The 15,914-nt window shown below is 39.5% G+C and overlaps 1 long non-coding RNA gene across 1 annotated transcript; it reads right to left on the reverse strand.

Annotated features, from left to right (window-relative positions):
* Positions 1-3,187: 3,187 nt before the first annotated feature.
* On the reverse strand, positions 3,188-15,403 carry LOC121109566. The gene is made up of 4 exons (XR_005856933.2): positions 15,271-15,403; positions 9,828-12,254; positions 8,694-8,853; positions 3,188-4,174 (listed from the first exon to the last, which is right to left on the reverse strand). It is a non-coding gene; the product is annotated as an uncharacterized LOC121109566 (long non-coding RNA).
* Between the last annotated feature and the right edge of the window lie 511 nt (positions 15,404-15,914).

The following is a 15,914-nucleotide window of genomic DNA, read 5'->3' on the forward strand; positions in this document are numbered from 1 at the left end:
TTCAGAAGTCTAGTCTGATGGAAGCTAGAAAGCCAGAAACCTAGAGAAACACTTTGATCTCCTAAACTGGACACACATCCAGAAGTATGTGCACAAAATAATAAATATTTATTCCTACCATTAGCAAGATAATACATAGCAAGAGTGTGAGCAGGAGGTGTTCGGGATCATTGTGGATGGAAACTGTTTCACAGAATATTTATTTTAAACTCACCAGTTTCAAACAAAAAGCAGTTTCCTCTAAAACAGATTTGAATTTATTACAGAAGAAAATAGTAGCACGTAAAAGACAGAAAGGCTATACAATCCTATCAAATTTGAATAACAGCATTTTTAGTAAAAGAAACAGTGCAAGCAGCTAAAGCTGTTAAATATTTCACTGAAAAGATAGAAGACAACTTAGTCTGAATGTCAGTCCAGATATTAATGTCAGAAAAATGCCTGCTTTAGCAGATAGATAAATCGTGTTGAAGCATCACTGCAATAGCTGTGCATAATGCTTGTAGCCTTTGTTTTCCATGTTTGTCCTGTTAGTCAGTGCCTCAGAGTATCTTCCCCTGTTAATGACAGGCTCTGGCAAGGCGTCCTTACAGGAGCTGTCAAACTTAATGTTTTGATCAGTGGTAGTGTATGCTTGCTTTAAACTTGTGCCATCGGAAGGGAAGCAACAACCACATCCCATGGTAGCAGCAAAGCAGCAGCTGTACATGTTAAGTGTGACTGCTGCCATCAAATTGCAGAAAACCACTTATATCCTGGTTATTTTTCTATTATTTTCCTTGATGTGCACGATATATTCATATGACCTACTAATGAATTCTGACTGGAATTTTTACTAAGAATATTGTTGTACTGATAGCCATCAGAAATATGGCTATTTTTTGAACAAAGGCAAACAATGGAGAAATATATTCTAAATCAAAGCATGCTTTGTTTTATGGACAAATTAACTATTTAAAATTCATTTAAAAGACAAATTAATCTTCTACCCCTTGTGATATGTCTCCAGGCACAAAAGTTAAATCAGACTTATAAATCAACTCCTTTTGCCTGCTCAGTCATCCCCTCACTTTAGCATTTCTGCCTCCCATTGCCACTGTCGAGGCCTCCCCAGCTGCAGTCTGTCCCAGCACTGTGCAACTGATTAACTCCGAAATTAGTACAATTCTTCACCAAGCTTTCCAATACCTTCCGAATCGCATGTGGATATGATTCTGCTTAACCAACAAAATAGGTTTCTGTATGTTTCCTTTGTGAATTAAAGTACTTTTCCAGTGTCAAGATTACCATTATCCTGTGTTGTTGTTGTTGTTGTTTTTTAATAATATTTTTAAGGCTACACATTACAATTACATTTTAGCAAGAGCTCTTAGGTTGCAAACCAATATTTTGGCCATTAAAGTCATTAAAATCTCAGGTGATGCTGGAGTTTGGTACAGACTTTGTTACTGACCATCTTTTGCTGCATAAAATCAAAGCAATTCAACCCTGCTGACCAACTTCCAGAAAAAATGGTCCACCTACAGACAAGAGCAGCTGTAATGAGTTTGCCAATGTTGCCACAGGTAGTTGTTACTGGATGGTGGGAAGGGCAAATGTCATACATCTAAATTATGTAGTTTTCTCCCCTCAGGTGATTAGAGAACCAGATTCTTTTAAAAAAAATTTGAAAATTAGTATTTATTTTTTATTATTATTATTATTTCATAATGAAGCAGCTATGTTTATATCAATACAGTCATTAAGAGCTTCAGTGCGTTTGTGAGAGATCAACTTAGACAGTGGCTGTGTGGTGATTGATCACAGGCACTTCAAATCTCTTCTTGTTGTTTCCCCTTACTTTCCCTTAAAGGCTATTTGGGTCCTGGCAGGTTCAGTGTTCTGCTGTGGTCCTCAACTCCCTCCTCTCCAGGTGAGGTCAGGAGCTCAGAAAGAAGTCAACACTTGAGACACAAGTTCCCAATACTGATGTATGTATGTTTGCTCCTTAAGTGAGTGCAGAATATAAGAGGGTGAGAAAGAAATGCTTCTCTTGCACAGGGCTGCTTGTCTCCAGCAAAGCTGGCACAAACCATGCTTCAGCTGTATTTCTTCTGAGCAGCTAACCATGGAGGAAAAAAGAAAAAAAAAGGGAAAAGCAAACTGCTGGATTGCTTTGAGTAGTGCAGGCTACATCTAGGTTCTGTGTGCAGACATCTGAGGGCACCCCCTGCAATCCCAGTGCCCCATTCTGGGTGTCACTGGGGCATGCCAGGAGTGCTGCTTTTCTCCCTGCAGAATCCCACAATGGCTTGGGTTGGAAGGGACCTTAAAGACCATCCAGTCCCAACTCCATGCTGTGGGCAGGGCTGCCCCAGCAGGCCAGGCTGCTCAGGACTCCATCTGGCCTGGCCTCTGAATGCCTGCAGGGATGGGGCAGCTGTGGCTTCTCTGGACAGCCTATGCCAGGGCCTCACCTCCCTCTGAGTAAAAAACTCCTGAACATGTAACTTAAGATTCCCCTCTTTCAGTTTAAAGCCATTCTCATGTATCCTGTCACTATTAGACTGTGTGAAATGTTGGTCCCCATCATGCTTAAACCAGGGGATGAGGAGAGGTACTGGGTGCTGTACTGCAATGTGTCATCCAGGCCGGAGGCTCAGACCCTCAGCCCAATGAGCACCGACATATTGTGTTACTCTCGCTTGCAATAAGCACTAAAGAAAACACAGCTTAGCATCAGGTTGCTGATATTTGCACCATGTTCTCTCTCCTTCAGTTGTGTAATTAAGTATTTGTTGTGATAGAGCTGTTGTTACTCACAGGTACTGCAGCATCTGTAGCACTGGTGGGCTCTTGCTGTTTGTGTTGCAGCTGTCCTGCAGTAACGAGCTATGAAGTGTGCCCCACAGAGCAATAGAAGGTAGGAGGTGCTTAACCAGCACAAGTTGTGTCTTGAATTTCATCATAACATAATTTAAACTTTAATTACAATTATTTTCTCCTCATTTTAAGTATGTAATGGTAAGCAGAAATCAACCACCTTTAAAGTATTGCTTCTACGTAGTTTGCAATGCAGAGGCCATTCACTTGTGCACCCACATCAGATCAGGGACCTTCAAGCTCACGATAACAATGCTTGGCATTTTCTGTTATTTTATTTGTTTCCCAATTGTTGTGCCACTAATTAATCCTCGAAACAACGAGAAACAGAAACGTTAGGTTTATTTGGCACTGTACAAGGAATAAGATGGCAAGCTGGGATAGGATTTCTGGGGAAGTGGCTTTCAGTCTTCTGCTCAATTAAGCTTCTTTTAATTTTCCTCATATAATTCAGTTGTTAATTTTGCTCCTAATTCTTTTTCTTTTCTTCTCCCCCCCCCCAGTAATTACTATCAGCTGGTTCAGTGCCTGCAGTGTTGTTGACACATTCCAGACATACAAGCATGACAAATAATTTTTACAAGGCTGCCTATAAAAATATATTGCATATCTGAGATCACTTTGATTTAGTGAGGCTGGGAGATTTTAAACACTGGTATGCACCATATATTCAGTGTAACTGTGTAGATTAGTAATAACAAAGTTCATTTTTTTGACTTGTGCTTTATATGACCAAAACTCGCTTCTTCCAGTTGCTCAGTACAGGACATCTGAAGCTCGTAAAATGGGGGTGTCCCTGATCATGGAAACCCTTATGATTGTATGGGTCTCCCCATTTCAGAGTTTGATCCTTGTCTTGCTTAATCGCAGCCTCCTACCTGTACAGTGGTAAAGACTGAAGAAAGCACTGTCAGCTTATGTTAATGAGAGGGAAATATGGTTCAGTTGTTTTTATGCCTCTGTTATTCTCAGATCCTTACTAAGGCCAATCCAAAATTAAAACCAAACCGATTTTCCTCATACTTGCCAGAAATACATATTTACAAATGCACACTATAAATATATATTCACTGTGTACATGTGTTCTATCGATATATTTATATTTAAACAATTCCAGATGTGTGTGCGTTTGAATGGATAAATATATTTATCCATTCAAATCCCTTACAAAAATATCAGAACTTGACGCTTCTCTTAAATCAGGCTGCCGTCTGGCTGTCCGCAGATGTCTGTTCTTTTCTGCCCTCGTGTGGTTATTATCAAAATGCATCCATACGGCGCAATAAGTAGATGCCTGCACCTCCGGGTTCCCCTGGGCAAATAAAAAAGATAATAACATTTTATTAAGATGTTATATATTAAAAAATTATTTTAAACTCTCCACCCCTCAAGAATCCCTATACGATGGCATTCAAGTTGCTACAGTTTTCCCCATAACTAGCAGGGCGAAAAGCTGATCCGTTCTTTGGATAATGCTGAGGGAGTGTTACACGACATTGGTGCATGGGGCCTTTTAAATCCCTCGTTTGAGGAGTCAGTGCATGAGAGTTTCACCCTCACATAAATGTTAGTACTCTGGGCAAGTGCATATTTTGTCTTTCTATTGAAAATAACAAAAGAGGAAAAGGTAAACTTATGTCTTTTCATTAAACAAAGGATAAAATAATGGCTTAGAAACAGGCTACAGAAGTTCTGTGGGTTTTTTTTTTCCACCCTGAATGTGTCCCAAGTTTGTAAATAGTTAATATTTTCTTTAACACCAGTTAATCTATAAATATCTTTTTTACATCTGGATAGCAGCAGGCTTAATACATCAGAGTGTCAAACAGTGCAAGTTTCACTTTGATTCTCCCACTTTAAGATAAGCTACCATGTGTGCCAGACAGCTGTTTTTTCTCATAGCTTCCCACATAACTAAATCTTCTGCATAGTTACAAAGCAAAAAATGACACCAGAATCACAGAGATATATGTGCATTGCTCAGGACGAAATGGCTTCTGCTTACTTGCTTCAGCCAAGTATAAACCATGAAAAAGTACACTGACCTCGCTTCTATACAAGCAAATTTCTTGTTGGAGTGTTTTGTTCCAGTAGTAAACACTCCATGCCCAGATTTTTCCACCTTCTCTGCATGCCTGAATAGCAGAAATTATGCAACTTTTATTCAAGGTGGTACATACAATTGGCGTTCATAGCTCCCTCCCTTGTAGAGACTGCTTTCCACAGCCTGAATTGTTCAATATAATTAACACACATCTTAATGCTAACTAATTGGTCACAAAATTCTCGTGGTAAGTAGCAGAGCTCTCCGGATCTGTTCTTACATATCTGCAAACATTTATGCATTAATGTTATGAAGGTTAACTTCTCAACATCCCTTAGAATTACACAGGCAAGTTATTACTAACTTACAAATATTAAGGATGAGGAGACTCTGAATCTTGTGTGCTTCCCATTTAGGCCTTGCAGAGCCCCAAAATTATGTGGCCGGTGTCAGAAGATGATTTGAGAGAGCCAGAGGCTGCTGTGCACAGTCAACGGGAAGAGTCAAGCCTTTCTAAAGGCCATGTTCAGTGACTGAGGAGAATAAGGGCCCCCAGAGGGCGTTCCACAAATGTGGCTTGGAGGTAGATGCTTGAAAGAAATCAGGAGGAAAGAGGTATAGAGAATGCAAAGACTGCTTCGGCTGGGGAAGTGTAACTAGGAAAAAATTAGGCTTCTCGGAGGCCTAGGAATGTGTAGCAGAAATAAGAATTGTTTTTGACAATGCAAAAATAAGATTGTTAGTATGAGACCATGTCTTGTAATTTAACTGGGATGACCAGAAACTTGGGAAGACTTTTTTTAGGAACACACCATTTTGAAAAGATGTTACCAGAAGCCTTTGTAAACTCATCAAAACCTACATGATGTTAGAAATCCAGTCAAATGGAAAGGAAAAGCAAAACTGTTCCATGCGTACCTTACAATACGTACAAATACATAGAAGAAGTATTATTATATGTATTTTTAAAGAACTTTCACAAACTGATAAGTTTTACATCTGTTCATCATCTTGTTCTGCCAAATAAGTGGAATGTTAAAGAGGGATTGTAACTTCTGCCAAGGTTTGCTTAGCGAAAATGCTTTGCCTGTTTTAGAAATAAATGATGCTCGGTCTACTGCATGTTTTCTAACTAAGGTTGTAACTTCATCTCAGTCTGATGAGACAAAGAAATATTAATAAGTGTTAATTAATTCTTCTTAGCAGAATGTAAAGCTCAATAGAAAGCCAGGAGCGGCCTCATCTGAGAGAGAACACTTGGCTCTACTCATTGCCAGCACCTTAGCTCATGCATTTTACATGCAATTAGTATTACATTAAAAAAATATGGTGACTAAGAAACACAAAAATAACTATTGCAAAAGAAACCACAATGCCATACATTCCCTGCATTTCTTGTGTTTGAGATTACACACAGCTCAATTTTAAGGGGAAAGCTGTGTTATGAAGCCTCCCCTGAAAGGTGGTGATTTGGGTGGGCTTCCACACTATGTGGAGGAAGGCTGGCATCTCATCTTTCTCCTTGATTTGTGGAATCAACAAAATGATTATGAATCACAGCAATGAACAAGGCATGTTTTTGCCCAGGGGACTATATTTGCAAATACTGAAATGCCTGACTCTTCAGGCCAAAACATTAGCACCCAAGATATCCAAGGATCTCTGAAGCATCAGTTACTAAAGCCTTTTGTGGATTTTGGACAAGAACGACTGTGGGCAGCCTCTTGTTCCCACCTTGAGTGATTTGTCCTTGTCTGTAGGAGTTAATCTTGAGTTTGGCCAGCTCGTGAATTTCATTATCCTCCTTTGGTTACTAGGCCTGATACCCCCTTCATTACTCTTACTCAAGTTTTATTTTCCATGATGCCAATAGATTGCAGAGAAGCTGTTCTGCAGATCTCCTCCTTCCAGGACTGAATGAATAAGTGAAACCTGCTAGTGCTCCATTATTATTATTATTATTATTATTATTATTATTATTATTATTTCTCCAGTTCCCAGAGCTATGGAAACTTCTGACAGCTCATGCAGAGCAAAAGACTATTAGTAGTCGTCTTTCAATATAATACACTAATGAGAAAATTTCTCATCGATCTCAACAAGCATGTTTTGTTCCTCATAACGTGATGGTGACATATCTGTGGGCTCCTGTTCTGGGCCTGGATGTCAATGTGTATTAGACTTGTACACTGTATTCACAAATTCGGTTGGCAAAAATAAATTAACACATGCTTTCCACAATTCCAATTGTTGCTTTGGTATTTTCAGTTCCACTGATAATACATTTGAAACATATTGGCATAGGTCATTTGAGGTCATCTCCGTTATCTGAAAATCACCAGGTATCTCTAAATCCAATTTTATATACCAGTTCAGAGGTATATTTGAAGACAACCAAGTTCATTAAATACCTGGAAGAACAACAACCTGAGCCATCTCACTAGCCATACAGAATTAAAAATTATCCCATCTGACTCTAGACTGTCAACTATGAATGTTTCTGCCCTCAGTCATGAATTTCATGTCAGAGTTTTCATGCCTTTCACCCAAGGTAGTAACTCCCATAGGACTGTGAAGTCCTTACCTGCAGTGTATTTATCAAATACATGCAAGTCTTCTCAAATGCAGAGGATATAGCATGTTGTCAGCTGTGTACATGGTAACTAAAACCAGGATCTACTCTGACAGTAATGAATTCTGACTGTGAAGCAGTAGTTATTTCTGTCCTAAATGACAAACTGCCATGTCCTATTATCTAGAAGCTTTAAGGCCTGACACACTCTATTTCATCTAATGAAAACAGCTTAAAACAAGAAGACAAGTTAGCATATGCCACTAGAAATGGATATGGAATTGTATTACCCCAAGTAGCCAAGAACTAAATACCACTGTTTTTTTCTAACCGTGGCTGTTCATTTTTCATTTCAAGGTGTTCTTAAATTTCAAGCAACTACTTGACTTAGCATCCCAGCGTCACCTCACCATTCCCAAAAGATAGACAAAAGCTATAGTTGTCACAAGGAATTACTCCTAGCTGAGGGAACATCCTACCAGAAGTTTAGCAACCACAATTTATTTTCAAAAAGAAAAGAAAAGGAAAGCTAACACCTTCATGCTGCCGTGTTAGGAAAAGTGGTTGTGAAGTAGTTCAAATCCGCAACACCCCTGCTGTTGAACCTCACAAGAGAAGACAGTTACCCTTCCCTAAGGGTAAGTCCATTAAGTAGTTAGCCTTTTTCCTTGTTCTGTATTTTGCATTTTCAGTGCTGTAAGTAATTCTTCAGTAATTCTTCATTTTCACTTGAACAATAAATATTGTAGTACCTGTAGCTATCAAAAAAGACTGTATTTTCAGCATTCTGGAAAGGCTTGGGAAATGCAGGCTGTATTCTTAAAAGGCAGCTGAGAATCTGCTGGACATTCTCTTAAACCATGGTAGCAGGGACCAAGGACCCAGAAGTGTAGCTTAAAGATGCTCTTCTGGAACAAGGCTTTGCTAAGCTTCACATTTTGCTTTTCAAAATTGCCTATGTATTCCTTTGGACAAGAGAAAACTATGACTTGTAAGAGAAACTGTCTGCAGAAGCAAAGAAACAAGCAGTCATATGCTATAGCGAAAGATTAACACTCGTCACGGTGGGTACCCAACTTACCAGTGATCGACTGATTTCATCACAACAATTTGTAGTATGAAAATAAGTCAGCTGAGAGCCAAGAGCAGCACATTAAATCAACAAAAATGTCGTAACTACCTTCAATTATAGGAAAACAAACTTCTAAACCTTACCTTCTGTGTCTGTCTATCAGAAAGAGCACATCAGAGTCCACAAAATTGTAGGTTCTGCAAATGGGATGAACCAGATAGGCTAAGACTATTGGATGGCCAGAATACAAATCCTTGTGTCAGGGTACAAATCTTCAAACTGATGGATTTTTTTTTACTTTATCTGTAATGGAAGGGATAAATTCTGACTATCCAGGACACAATTTTCAAAAATCCTGAAATGCTTTTGAAAATGTGTGTATTATCTCAGCTTTGCCTTTAGAAAGCTCTACACATTACTGGTGTTAAGAATAATGCTTCCTTACTGGGTCATATCTTCATCTATCCAGCTTGCTCTTATTTTATCAAGGTACTGAATAATTCTGTTCAAAAAATACGGTATCTTTGATTTGGCTTTTCTTGAAGCATTTTGCTTCATCTTCCAGATATCAATGCCTTTGTCTATGTATACAGTATTTCTGTTTCTATCTGTAGATATTTTGGCTCAGAACAAACTTGGCAGCAGCAATACTGTGGAGGCAGTGTTAAGGTATTACACATGCTGAAATATAATATACATCCTTTGCATATGTCATAACATACAAATTTGTAACTCTGAGACTCTGCTTGTTTTATTTTATTTCCGATGCCTGGATTTGCATGCCCTTTGTTGGTCAGACATAATAATACATCAGTTCTGAATCTGCATACAGCTTTACTAGGATTTTTAATGGTGGATTTTACATTTACGGTAAGATTTTATTGCATACTCTTATTCATGTTTACCATCTGTGTGTTAATCAAATAATTCAGCACCCTAAACTTGCAATCCATGTGGACAAGTACAAAAATGAACACAGCTGCTAAATGCATTATTTATCTGAAAGAAGAGTCTAAGTCATAACATTTATACTCTGATCTGAATTTCCCTGTTTTTCAGATGATGCAGACGTACTGCTGCTTTTAACTTCCATCCCATTTAAATGGCCCATTTCATTTGTGTGTGCATTGCTTGCTTATTTTTTATCAAGACAAAGTAAACATCTAGGACTCAAATGACTTTTTATGGGGTTCATTAAAGAGCAAAGAATACATCTGCATCAGCCACAGTGATGGAAAACATCAAATGTTCTGGCTACAAGTTTAGATTCTTCATACCAGGAGGTCGTAGTAGATCCCATGCTCGGGGACAAATCCAGGCTCTTTTTCCACGTCCCATGTGCTCCAGAACAATAATTCAAGACACATGTGTTTACCCGCTGGTAATCCAGAGACCAGCTGTTTCCTCCCTGTGCGACGTGAGTGCTCCTTTCTGTCACACAACTGTAGGACTTGCTGAGGACCAGGACGGAACAAGTGAAGGATCAGAGCATATGTGTTATTGTTTGCTGTACGTTGCTCTTCCTGGTGTGTTTATAAGGCTTTGGTCTTCCCAAAGAAAATATTTCTATATTTTATGGAAATATAATTAGAGGTATAATAAGTGTTTTAAAATACTTGATAGACTGTAGTCGGAGGTCAAAGAGCGTGAGAGCCCAAATGCGTAGGTATTCTCCTGCTCTCTCTGAACTGCCCGGCAGCAAGCAGTGCTGAGACACACTCTTTGAAATACCATTGCTATTGGATAGATTTACATCTAATTCATTCTATACTTTTACTTTCGAACCCTTTGACTTTGTTGTTTCTTATCACAGATCTGCAAATGTATATAAAAAAGGAAAACACAAGTTTTTCAGCTGTTGTTGTTGCCAGGGAAGCCCGCAGTGAGAAGCAGAGATGAGCTATATTAGATTTTTTGTAGAGAAATGAATGCATGGTGGGGAGAGAGGCAAGAGAGGAGACAGGACATGACCGTTCCTTACTCTGCCAGGGAAAAGGTTTGAAATAGACAGCAATTATCTTCTGAAGAAGCAGCATGGATAGGAAAAGCCCAGGACTATTAGAACCACTTATTTCTCAAGAGACATAATGATAATGAGGGCTAGCAGGGCAGTAATACCACAAAAATAGCTCTTTCTATATACTCTTATAAACTATCTTCTTTGCACTGGGCCAAGCCAGCAAGAGAAGAATCATAAAGAAACCAAAAGAAAAAAAATTAACTGAACATCTTTCCACCAAAATAAAAGTGGAAGAAGTGAGCAAATAAGCACGTATCACTAAGGCCATGTTTTAACCAGCATCAGCTCATCATTACACGGGACATCGCTTGTATCCTGCTTTTTGAAACAGCTGGTGTAAATCACTCAACTAGCAACTCATTGAAATGCAAACAAACAAGATCATCTTATGAGTTGACCTGATGTATTACGACAAGAAATATTTTGGCTTCTGCAGTCATCATCACTTGTGTTTACAAACTGTCAGCTGCTTCCAAGGTGTAAGCTTATCACCTCCAGAATATTAAAGTTCCAGAAAAAGAACGTGTCTAAAAAGTTTGAGAAGAATATTTATAAAAATGGACTGCTGGCAAAGTTGCTGTTGTTCATTTTATGCCACGGAGGTTTATGGGTGAAAACCTGTCTAGTTTTTTGTGTGTATATTAAATGAGAAAGATTAGCTAAATATCCTTTCTAGAGATGGATTATGTGAACTCTTAAACATTCTTAGTATTCATTTAGAAAAATAAGTCTGACACGAGAGTGCCATTAATATCACTGGCTATATATACAACAAAAAAAGAGAGGGATGGAGAGAGAAAAACACGACAAAAAATCTGGTATTCATAATCACTGCAGCAAGGATAGGAATTTTACCTTTTCAAGCATTCACTAATTCCATGAGTGTTCATATCTCCCTATGGTGTTGCATTTCTACCAAGTGATCTCAAATTTACATAGAAGCAAACAAGGGCAAAATGTTTTACAGAAAACAGTGGCTTTGTGTGGGCAGACATCAAGGCAGAGCGAGGGCTGTTTATCAAAACTTCCAGTTTATTCTCCTGCGAGTTGAGCGTTGCTGAGAATTTTTATCTCAACAGTGATTATCTGCTATTGCCACTTTCTGCCCCTAAAAGTTTCTGGTTCTTGTCTACTCTTGCTGGACAAGTGTGCCTGTGCAGGACCAAAACCCTGATAATTTTATTCTGAATTGAGAAAAAATGAAAGCTTTGGTTTGGCACAATGTCTTTGTGAGGAGGACACACACATTGCCCTGTGAAGTCCTTAGCAGTGCAGCCGGGACGACAAGGTTTTCATGTACTCATGCGTGAGGAATGCAGCTCTCCATGAATTCAATGGTGGGGCAGATTTGTCTTTTGAGATTAAAACTCTTACTAATCTGCTGGGAGCATATGATTTCAAAGAGTGTGTCTGACTACAATGAATGGCACTCCTGCATGCTGAGCACTCCTGCTGCACGCTTCAGCAAAGCGCATCTTGCAGACATTTTTGTTGCTGTAAATCACCCCAGAGTTAACAGAAGTCTGCCACATAGCTGGTCACAGTCTAAAAGTTTCTTGAACATAGAAGGACTTTTCTGGTTTGAGAAAGATTCTTCAAGCTACATTCTGGCCCCATGGATGTTAATAGTTTTGTCGTCGATTTCAGCAAGGCCAGAATTTCAACCCTGTTGACTGAGGGATATCTGCAAAAAAAGGAAGTATTTAACCAGTTACTGCTTAGAACTTAAACTGGTCTGGTCTCTGTGGCTACAGCTTACATCTACAGTCTTCATAAAACAAAATATACCTACTTACAAGCTATTGGTTCCTGCAATGGTACTTTCTATTTTCACCAGTGAGACTATATCAAAATGCAGGTGTTTGCGCCCAGGCTGGATGGGGTCCTGGGCAGCCTCATCTGCTGTCTGATTCAGTGGTTAGCAACCTCGATCACAGCAGGGGACTGGAACTCGATGACCTCTGTGGACCTTTCCAACCCAAGCCATTCTATGATTCTGTGAATGTCCTTTGAAAATGTAGCAAGCAAAACAAATGAATCTGAGCCATAGATTTTACTTCACATGAACTAAGTGGCATTAAGGGTTGCTGTATTTTTCTGGACTCAGTTGCAGAGTTTCTTCAGCAAAGACAGCTTCCAGCAGGAAAAAAAAACACAATCTATTCTTGGAGCTGTGTGAAAATTTGAAGGTTGTCTTTATCCTCCCAAATGTAAATCCTGCCTGCCCACGTTAGCATCTCTGAATCTTAGAAAAAGTGAGTAAAGGTGAGAATTTCACCCATAATACAGTAGCTGCATGCTGACAATTAACAAGGGAAGCACCTAGTCAGATTTGTACATGAAATTCAATGACAATAAACATCCTGAGTACTTGGAGTGTGGTCTTTGTGCAGCACGGAACTTTCACTGAGTGTTCCCCACAAGCAAGACTTGTGTTGCAAACAACTGAGGAATAAAAAGACTTCTCACCCATATTAGGTTTTTATGAAACACTTCTGAGTCCTCCCTCCCAGCAAGAAGCCTGGCACTCAGGACTCTTATATACAGAGAATGTTGTGTTCTTAGGCCTGGTTTGGCTTCAAGGTTATCATTGAATCATGGAATTGCTCAGGTTGGAAAAGACCTTAAAGATCATCAAGTCCAACTGCAACCTAACCATACTACCCTAAATATAATGTGATGTGAGTATTTGCAGGCATTAAACTGTAGAACTAAATTGCTCATGTCATAGCAATGCTTTCTCTAAGTTTGGGGTTAGTTGGATATTTTGCCTTAAGGCTATAAAAGCTCTGAAAAAACAGAATGTTCAGGAATAGTACTGGGGACCAACTGCTGCTTGCTACTTTCCCAGCTTCTCCCTGAAATGAACGCTCTCCTTCGTAGCATCTTTCAAACAGTGTGGAAATTAATTTAATGTCATCTACAAACCTCATAATATCACTACCAAAAAACTGGATTGGACATTTTCAGGGAAAAAAAGATTCAGCGTGTATTTTATTTTTCATCCTGTTTTTTATCCTTTTTCTCGACGGAAAGTATTCTCAACTTGGCTCCGAACTTAGAGAAAGTTTCAGCGTGTGAAAGGAAAATGATATGTTTTTCTTTTTCTGCTATTTTCTCTTTCTGTTTGGGTTCCTTTTAATCCTACTTGGAGAACTGATAAAGCCTTTGTTTTCTATATTTTTGCTCTCAGCTCGAAGATCTGACAGTGACAAATGGCCACAATGAAAGCTTCTTGGAAAATCTGATGGTATCACTCCTGCCTCTATTGGAGAGCTCCAAGATTGCAGCAAGGATGCTTTCTCCTTATGACACCAGTTCAAAGAAGGTCGGGGGGGGAAGAGAGAATTATGAAAGAAATATATATTATTCAAGAGCATTATTGATTTTCTGTGACTCTTTACTTGAAAAGGGCTGTAAGAAGAATTAAGTACAGCTAATCAGTGAGAAGGGGCTTCAGAAGCATAACTAGCTTAGTGACAGCAATTTCCCACTGAAAGTAGGGGAACACAGAAAAAAGGTAAGCAGTTAGGATCTGATTTATTTTTTGTGATTAGCTACTGATCTCAGTGATATATTGTAGGCATTCAAACAAGTAAAGCCAGCATTGACAGGATAACTAAATGCAATTAAAAGCGCTCACAATGAAAACATTCCACACTGTTTACAAATCATGCTAGGATTTCAAACCTCAGAGAGAGAGAGGAGGGATTCCAACGTCAAGCTCTTTTGAAACTGTGATAGACATTCAGACTTAAAAAGGTGCAGATTTTTATTCAGGTTCAGCTCCCATCAATAGGTGTGGGCTTTGAGCTTGTCAATTTCAGGCATTTTGAATATCCTCTTAAATGCATCTTCCCAAAATGTAATGGATTCATAAAAAATGTGTGAAGCACAGAGCATTTAATGTGATCACTATAGAGAGCTATCAGGGTGCGCACAGGCACGCAGAAATTGGAGCTGGCAGATATCCACCTGCCTCAGAAATTGATCTTTAACCTTGCCATCCCCTCCCAATACTGTACAGGTAGCTTCAGAGAAGCCAGCCCTTCTAATTCTGAGAAGAATTACGCACCAGTTTAGGCAGCCAAGAGGAGAGGTGGAATCTCCTTTGCAGAAATATTACTTGGCTAAGCAGTGCTCTGGAAAGGATCATCTATGGCTTGGCTTTCGGCTGGTGGTTGGATGAGATGATCTCCAGAGATCTTTTCCAACCTGGAATTTTCTGTAATTCCACCCTCATAGCTCACCACTTCTGTTATGTGTTGGTAGTACATAAGAAACATTAAGTTGTATAAAGTGTATGTTTACCTGACATACGAAATCATGAGAGAAATAAGATGATTAAATTATATCCATGGGGTTCAGAAAAGTAATACTGCTTTAAAGTCAAACACTCATGGAGTGAGAGTCCAGAAATACCAGTCCCAGCACTGCCTGTCCCAGCTGAGCCTGGCCATTACTAAAGCAAAATCACTTGAAAAAAAAAAAAAAGCAAATACTTAACTCATGGAACAGATGTGATGAAAGTGTCTTATAAATCTGTAGAATGTAAAATTCTGGGTTATTAATGGCTTAATTAGTCAAGGGAAGAGTGGGAAATTAAACAAACAGAATGTCCTTTCTGTCTCAAATGAGATAAATTGCCTGCACAAGTACACCCAGTGTTACGATGGAGCTGTGCTATCGGTTTGACTCACCACTCTTCTTTCCCTTGGACTGGAGTCATTGTTAACAACGCTTTGTAATGTAGTTGAATATTGAGCTTCCCCTGAGAGGAAACCTCTGTGCTGGTGACAAAATAATCTGCTCTGTGATGCAGTGAGAACGTATTCACACACGGCCATCACATTCCCCTGGCACCATCACAAAGGTCCCACTGTTCCTGACATACAGGCATCCCAGTGAGCTGCAGAGCAGGATGCTGGATGCTTTGGGCCAGAGAAATTCACAGTCATCGTTAAACACGGGCAGAGTTATTCTGTGAAGCTCTGTCTCTCATGGAGGACTTTGAGGAAATTCCCTCCATCTCCCAGATGAGGAGGCTGCCCCTGGGACACCAGAGGATGGCACTTGCCATAGGACAACACAACAGATCAGCATCACTGAACGTGGCTGCAGCTCCAAGCTGTTTAAAAGCCATCCTCAATGCCTCTGGATTCAAGGTAATTCAAGACATTTAAAAGTGGCCTTTATGAAAGTCAGGGCTGCCAAACTGGGATCTAGAAACACATCTATAACTCTTTGCTGCCTCCAAAGTGGACCTGAGATCCCTTTTTGTTCATCTCAGAACAGAGGAGGCTGAGGGGAGACCTTATGGCAGCCTGCACTGCATTTGACTGAG

Source organism: Gallus gallus, chromosome 2, assembly GCF_016699485.2.
Source record: "Gallus gallus isolate bGalGal1 chromosome 2, bGalGal1.mat.broiler.GRCg7b, whole genome shotgun sequence".
NCBI classification, from domain to species: Eukaryota; Metazoa; Chordata; class Aves; order Galliformes; family Phasianidae; genus Gallus; species Gallus gallus.